Source organism: Arvicanthis niloticus, chromosome 21 (genome assembly GCF_011762505.2).
Source record: "Arvicanthis niloticus isolate mArvNil1 chromosome 21, mArvNil1.pat.X, whole genome shotgun sequence".
Classification (NCBI taxonomy): domain Eukaryota; kingdom Metazoa; phylum Chordata; class Mammalia; order Rodentia; family Muridae; genus Arvicanthis; species Arvicanthis niloticus.
This window is the reverse complement of record NC_047678.1, coordinates 3,204,442-3,212,786: the sequence shown is the minus strand read 5'-3', so window position 1 is coordinate 3,212,786 and position 8,345 is coordinate 3,204,442. Positions and strand designations below refer to the sequence as shown.

General features: G+C 38.3%; 1 pseudogene; it reads right to left on the bottom strand.

Moving 5' to 3' along the window:
- Positions 1–1,154: 1,154 nt before the first annotated feature.
- On the bottom strand, positions 1,155–1,538 carry LOC117693804 (large ribosomal subunit protein P2 pseudogene; annotated as a pseudogene).
- Between the last annotated feature and the right edge of the window lie 6,807 nt (positions 1,539–8,345).

The following is an 8,345-nucleotide window of genomic DNA, read 5'->3' as shown; positions in this document are numbered from 1 at the left end:
GATATATCCTGAGCCATAGCAACACTTTGTTCCTTGCAAGATGTGCAAGAGACTGAGTTTACAGATAAGAGTATATTTCTTTCCCTAAGAGGCGAACAGCTTGATTACTTGTTCAGGTCTCCTGAGCTCCTGGAGCAGCCTGCACTGTATAAAGGGCATCATGTGCAGTGAGAAGGAGATTCGCACCCAAGGAAATGAAAAAGATATTAGAACTGTTATTATCTGTACTTACAATAGTAGTGTGCTGCAGATAACAGTGGTCAAAGTCTTTTTTTTTTTATTTATCTTGTTTCACATCTTCAGAACAAAACCATCGTGTAGGCATCTGAGGCTTGTTCTAATAACAAAACTGTTGCCTGAAATGAGATTCTTGACATACTAATCACTTTCTGTTGAGAAATCACTTTTCCATACAAATCATGCTTGTAGACACTTTAATAAGTGTTTTACACTTAGTCATCTACTTAATTTTATTTTCTAAGTGGACCTGGAGTAGCCAGGAATGAACAAAGCTTCTCAGGGAGGCACAAAACACTTCCTGTCATGGTACAGCACAGGATCTTCTTAAGGAAGCAAAGAATGAAAACAGAGGAGATCATGAACAAAAAGTTTCATTAAGAAATTTGATGATTCTGCAGCTGTGTGTGTGTGTGTGTGTGTGTGTGTGTATACAAATGAATAAGTGTGAGCAGGTGCTCATCTATGTCTGTGCATGAGTGTGGAGGTGAGGGTTCAGCTTGGGATTGGATCTTCAGCAGATCAATCCACTATTTTGAGACAAGGTCTATCACTGATCTGGGACACTCTGAATTTTCTGTCTTGGGTATCCAGTGAGCCACAGGAATCCTTCTATCTCTGAGTCCCGAAATGTACCTGAGACTTTAAGTAAGCATATATAAAAAAAAAAAAAAAAAAAAAAAAAAGGCCAGAACATTGTTAAAAACACTAAATGCTAATTTGACTGTTAGACTATGTCAGAGAAATATACCAGAATCAAGGCTATGATCCAGTATGTTTAATGGAAAGAACAATTATTGGGCCTTACTAGGTATATTAGCATATTCCTCTATAGTGTAATTCCTTCATCAGGAACATCTAGCCCTAATCAGACTACTCCCAAGCCTTATCTACTATCATTAGGAGTAACATTGTTTTTCAAGATACATAAAAAGGCTTTATTTGCAGGGGAGCAGGAGCTTAATCAAACAAGCCAAATCTCATGTCGTCATCTGACTCCTCAGACTCTTCTGTCTTCTCCTCTTTCTTCTCTGCTGCAGCAGGGGCAGAACCAGTAGCAGGAGCTGCAGAGCCAAGGGCAGCACAAACAGCCACATACCCACCAGTAGGTACACTGGCCAGCATGCCAACTCTCTGAGCGATGACATCCTCAATGTTTATTTCATTCAGCTCACTGATGACCTTGTTGAGTCAGTCATTGTCCGCCTCCATGCCCACACTGTCTAGTATTTTCTTGATGTCGTTGGCAATAGAAGAGTTGCCCGGAGGGCAGCTAGCAGATAAGAGGCAATGTAGTGCATGTCACCTGCGGTGAACAGATCTCATGCATGTGACCTTGGTGGCGTCATAAAAATCCTCTCTATATTTTAACACTATGATCAACATTGCTTGTTTTCTAAAATTATGAAATTATAAGTATAGTAGTAACAGAGAGGTAAGATGTTATGAGCACTATAGATTCTACTAGGACCAGACCTGTGGGGAGCCGACAGAAGGCAGCTATCATCCTTGCAGCTATCTTGAGCTGTATACCCTGACAAGAGACTTGATTACAATAGCCTACAACAGCTGAGCACACTCTGATAACATCTTGTTTTAGATACCCAAGATCTTTCCTTGAATGTGTGAGACTTAAAGGTGTGTGACTTAAGGGTGTGACTTAGAGATCAGATTTAAAGACAAGGCCTAAGGGCATGATTTAAAGGCCTGACTTAGAGGTATGGCTTAGAAGCCAGACATATAAAAGGCAAGAGGCAGACAGAAGAGTTCAGTACAACTTGGAGTAGGAATTAGGCATTGAGGAAGAACTAGGTAGTAGGCAGTAGGCACTTAGCACTTGGAGAAAGAACTTGGAACTTGGAGGCACTAGGGACTAGGAACTAGGAACTAGGAACTAGGGACTAGGAACTAGGGACTAGGAACTCAAGACTTGGGACTTGGACTAGGAAGAGAGACTGAAAAATAAATGGGATTGAATCACACTCTGTGTGGTCTCCATTCCTCAAATCTGTCCTCACTCTCTTTCTTGCTGAACCCAGACCCTCGGACCAGAGCAGCTTAGGGCAGTGCTGGCTCTAACAGTTTAGCCCCCAAGGCTTTTGGCAGTGTGGGTTCCAACACTGACAGTGTGGTCCAAGACATTTTGACCCCCAAATGTGGGGTAGCTCAGGCCACAACACTTGGGCCCCCAAATGTGGGCTAGAGCAGTTTTCAACAAGACCTGCCAGGTTTGTTCATTACTGTGTTTATGGTGCCTAGAATAATGTCTGACATTACTTACTTGATGTTTGTAATAGGCGGGATATGAAGTAATCTCACCAAGATTGGAAAAAGTAACACAAAGTGCCCACAACAAATTTCAATGATGTCACTAATATTTGTATTCATAACTTCAGCTTCATGTAGCAATTGTTGGCTGTTTACAATTAATTCTTGAAAAAGCAGTAAATGTTCTTAGAATGTTTTAAATCAGTGCTTCTCAACCTTTCTCTACTGAGGAATCGGTTTTCCTTTTTGTTACTTCTGCATTCTGCTATAGGCTAATAATTTGAAAAAGATATAATAAAAACAGATTACTAAATGAATATAGTAGGAGGACACACAAATGCAAGCCTTTGTTATTTTAGGATTAGTTTCTGTAGACCCAAACTTTCTCTGTAAGTTCATCAGCAATGTCTCACAGCATCCTCTCTGCTTACTTTATATATGCACCTTGTTTTCGATCAGTGACAATCATTTCAAGGGCCATGGCAGTCTTGTGAACCTGTTCTGAGATACACCAAAGCATGTTGTCAGCACCTCTGTGCCAGAGGGAGGAAGTGGAATGTTCTGGGAAACCTTGCCAGATAAGCTGTGGGAACAGAGAACTGGGAGGCATGACCAGATTGATTGGCATGGCACGCCACTCTCACCTTCTGAAACAGAGGAAGAATTTAAAAAGCAAGCATCTATTAAAACAGTCACCTACAAAACAGTGTCAAGTTGATTAGCAACCAAAAAAAATTAATGTCAAGTCATTCAGTCATTAAAATAAATGCTCTCTTCTTGTATCTCACCAAGCCCATGAGGACAGTAGCTGTAGACAGAGAGTTGTAAATAGGACAAAGGTTACACAAGTATCTCCTGTGTCTTCTTTTGCAGTGTATTTCCTACAGTAGTTAATACATTGGCTCTTTTTAGTCAAATTTATTTGATGTTTTATTCCAAACATTTCACTGCCTCATTTTATCAACTAGGTTGATATTCCTTATTTATATTTAAGTCACCATTGCTCACCACAGCTACTTCCTTCCTGTGACTTCAGTGGGGGTATCTCAAAGTCAGTTAATGTATAATTCTCAGCAATACAAATTTTGTTTATCAAATGTACTTCAGCATTTGTCTTTATAACATTACCTTGCTGAGTTCATTAGTTTTGGTGTATTATAATTTATTTTACTTCAGATTTTATTATTTTATATTTTGCTTTTCTCTCTATTTTAGTTGTAGTGTTCATTGATAAAACAGAAAATTTGTGGTTTCAAAATATATCTTAAATATATTTTTAATATATTTAAAAATATAAATATAAATATATATTTCAAAATATATCTTAAGGTATAATTTTACTAGATTACTGTCTGTGAACATGGACTCTGTGACCATAATTTACCTATTTACTTATTTCTCTATTTATTTATTGAGAGAAATAGTTAAGGTTTCCTTTGTATATACATATATGTATACACACACACACACACACACACACACACACATATATATACATGTATATGCAATAGATCATATAGTCAGTGTTCTGGTTAGATAAAGAATATATATCATGACTCTGGAAACTCTTTTAATTAGGGCTTGCTTAAAGTTTCAAAGGTTTAGTCCATTGTTGTCATGGTAGAGACCATGGAGGGATTCAGGCCGACATGATGCTGGATAGTAGCTGAGCACTCTGCATCTGTATGTTCAGATAGCAGGCAGAGAGAAACACTGTTGCTGGATCAAGCATCTGAAATTCCAAAGCCCATGCCCAGTGACACACTTTCTCTCACAAAACCACACTTACTCTAACAAGATCATGCTTCCTAATCCCTTACAAGTAGCACTATGTTCTAATGAACAAGCATTCAAATGTATGTCTACGTGGCCAATTCTTATAAAAAAAAACCCACCACATCCATATTTTCTCTTTAGTGATACAATGTGTCTCTTTGACACATTGTCATCTCTTCTTTCACTTATATTTTTTAATGTAATTGAATTTTAGTTGTTTTTTTGTGCAACATAAATAGTTTAAAACTTTATTTGTATCAACTTACTTTCATTTTACTTGCATTACTTACATGGCCCAACCTGCACAGTATTAGACCTGACCCAACTGTGGTGAGATGAGAATGCAGACACAGGTACAGAAAAGCTGGGATGAGGAAAAGTGAGCGCTGATGGGGATGCCACCAATAGACAGAAGTTCAGTTTATTTATTACTACTTAGTCACTACTTAAAAAGGAAACAGGTTTATCTGCAGCAGAGTGGGAGTGAGAAGAATGGTAGCAAATCTTGCTAGGAAGTCCCTGTAACAGTTCAGTTTCAGGTTGTGCCACACTATCCTGAAGGAAGAAGTACTGGTTGATAGTTTCTGCATATACTAGTTTTTGCATAAGGCTGATATTGTTCTTAATATTGAACTTTGGCCAGAGGAAGACATTTTTCTTTCTTTGATCTTGACTTGAGAAAAGCTTTGGAAGTCTCCTGGGTCTGAGTCACTGAGGACTTGCATGTGGATATGCTGTGTCAATTATACATATACACATCCACTGATTTCTTAACTCATACCTCAAATGTGTATCCTAAAAATCACACCTAAACTCTTGAATCTGATCATTTTCTGGATGCGAGCAAATACTTAGTATTTATCATCTGGGAAATGATAAAATTATTCATTACATTTCAGGTTTATTTTTACACAAGACAGACCTGAAGACAGGTCAGAAATTATCTTTCTTCCTCAAAGGCAAAGGATTAATCAGAGACATAGAAAAAGAGTTTTCTTGAAGCAAAAGTCCTTCCAGCCTGAACCTAAGTTGGAGTTAGTAGAAGAGAATAAGAGACCCTGTGACAGCTGGCTGGTCACTATGAAGGTTGTTAGGCCATAAATACACACAAAACTGGCATCCCAGTGGAGAATGCTTCCTGTAATTTCCTCTTAGGTACTGTTTGTAGTCAGTGATCTTTAGATATTGAAAGTAAACATTCTTTAATATCATAATCAGAAGATCAAATACACTCTGTGAATGGCATCTTAACAGGGGGTGATAGAAATGAAAACTGCAATATTCTTAGAATACAGTCTCTGGTAGCAAGAAACTCCTTGCTGTTACTCTGATGGAAGAGGAGAAAACACTTAGCAAGAATGAAAGAAGGGATGGGTGAGGCAGGTAGTTTTCTTCATAAGTGTGACTCTGATCTTCTTATTTGAAAAAAGCAAATGAACCAATCAAACCAAACAAACAAACAAATAGGCAAACAGAAAAACAAACTAACAACAACAAATATGTTCACTAGATCCAGATGCCTCAAAATTTTTTTGACTGTAATAAAATATGACCATATTAAAGAGAAACTTTGCAAACTTCATCCCTTATCCCTTTGCCTTTCATTAAAGTCTGCTTTGAGGATCCAAGCACATTTGAGTCTCTCAGTCTCCTTTCAAATCTGCTTAGAGAACAAACACATTTTAGTAAGGTCTTCTCCTTCCTTTCTGAACAACCATCACAAAGACTTACTTGTTTTTTTTTGTTTTGTTTTTTTTTTAAGATGTGAAAATCTTTATTGGATATTTTATTTACATTTGAGATGCCATCCCCTTTCCCCATTTCCCCTCCCTAGAAAACCCCTATTCCATCCCTGCTTCTCCTTTTTGCTTTTATACTATTTTTTAATGTTAATCAAAGGCTTTATAAGTTTGGTAATGCTCAATAACAAGATGCCTATACAATCAGAAATGTAAACCAATACCCAACCTAGATATATCAACTATCTTGTCACCTAGCTCATCCTCTCCTCCTCTTCCTCCTCCTCTCCTTACTCCTCTTCCTCTCCTTACTCCTCCCACCTTAGCTTCTTCTACATATCACCCTTCATGTTAAAAATAAAACTTTTCTCTTAAAATACAACTAGAGCATAACTATATCAATTTGGGTCAGTAAGGTACAAGATAGACCTAATACCCAGTCCATCACTTTGTTGACTAAACAGAACCTCTGTCATCCCTCCTAACTAAAAGACTTAGTTCTGAACCTGGCTTTTTTTTTTTGGCTTTAGAATGAATGTCAGCTGAAAAACCATCCTCTCAAACCTTTTCTCGCAAAGTAAATAGCTGACATTGGCTCTGAGATTATGTCTTCAACCCCGTCAGAAATTCAGAATGGCTGAGTAAACTGAAATTATGAGAAGCACAAAGCATAGCTTCTAAAACTTAGCCAAATTATAGAGACTGCTGAACACCTGGACACTCCCTATAATACAAAACATTGGAGCATCTGATCTTCAGCCTTCTGGCCCAGGATCATCTGACAGACCAAGTGATGCAGAATTATTAAGGGCTGATTACTCTGTCTTGGCAGATATAATCAGTCAACTATTCTGCAGGTGTGTCCTTTGGACAGTGATTTGTCTGCAGATGAAAAGAGGCAATTCTTGCCCAGTGGCTGTCTCACCACAACTGGAATAACTCCAAAGATGCTCAATTTCTTCTTAGAATCTAAGACAGGAAGCTGTCAGGAGCAGACAGGTCTCTAATCAAAATGAACATTAATACAGAAATGTTTGTAATGTCAATTCTGTGGACTTCTGACATTTTGAAAACCAACTGTTCATGTAAGGCATCTGGACTGTTGTCTGTTAACTCCTCTCAGCTATTTCTAAATAAAATATAGAAAACACCCTAACAATAAACTCAGAGCCATGAATTTGCTATAGGCCCTTAACTCACAGACTAACCATCTCAAATCAGTTAGAAAAGTTAAAGAAGGATGGGTCTAAGCCTTGTATTCCTAAATGTGTTATATAGGCAAAATGCCTATGAGAGTAACAATATTCATCTCACTTTTATATCAATAAGAAGCTCATACCAATGAAAATCTTAAATTTGAAATCAAAGTAAATTTTGTACCATTTAAGAAATTATAACTTCATCTTAATAACAATTATACATATTTCTATGAATAGGTTATGGCTATGCAGTAAATCCTAGCTAATCCTCTCTGTTCCAAAAAAACCACTAGTTTTTCCTAGAAAGACAGCCCAATATTAACCACCTCAGTCCCCAAGCCCAGGGAATAGGGGCGCCGACTCTTCATTAACTTCTTCAAGCTAATTGTGGGCATTGAGATATTAGAAGAGGGGCAGGGGAAGAGTAAATTGATAAGCCTCTGACATCTTTGTTTTCACTGCATCCAGCTGAAATTCCAGGACATCAGAGGTTCGAGCAGGTCTGCTCAGCTCACTTGATGAGTAGATACACCGAGGCTGTGTATTCTGCAATATACAATTCTCAAAACAAATTTTAGTATCAAGACAATTTTTTGTTTGAATTCTGGAATCTAGTCTTCTGGAGGCCTGTCTCTGTCATGTTTAATCCATATAATTGTGGGAATTTATATGAGGGTGTGTTCCCACCATCCTCTCATTTTTGCCTCCCTGCTTTCAAATTCCCCAACACTAGGGAATCCAAACTTTCAGGCACCAAGGCCCTCCACTTCCACTGATGGCTAAGCCCTTACCCCATCCCCCCTCCTCCAATTACTATTAGGGTGTGCTCCTACCATTCCTACCTTTCTGCTCTTGAAATTCCCCAACACTAGGGAATCCAAACTTTCAGTCACCAAGGCCATCTACTTCCACTGATGCCTGGCAAGGCCACCCTCAACTACCTATACAGGTGGAGCCATGAGTCCCTTCCTTTGTGTTCTTGGGCTGGAGATTTTGGAATGGGTACTCTAGGTTGTTTCTTAGGGCCATTTGCTTGAAAAATTGTTTTTCCAGCCTTTTACTCTAAGGTAGAGTCTGTCTTTATCACTGAGGCGGGTTTCCTGTATGCAGCAAAATGCTGGATTCT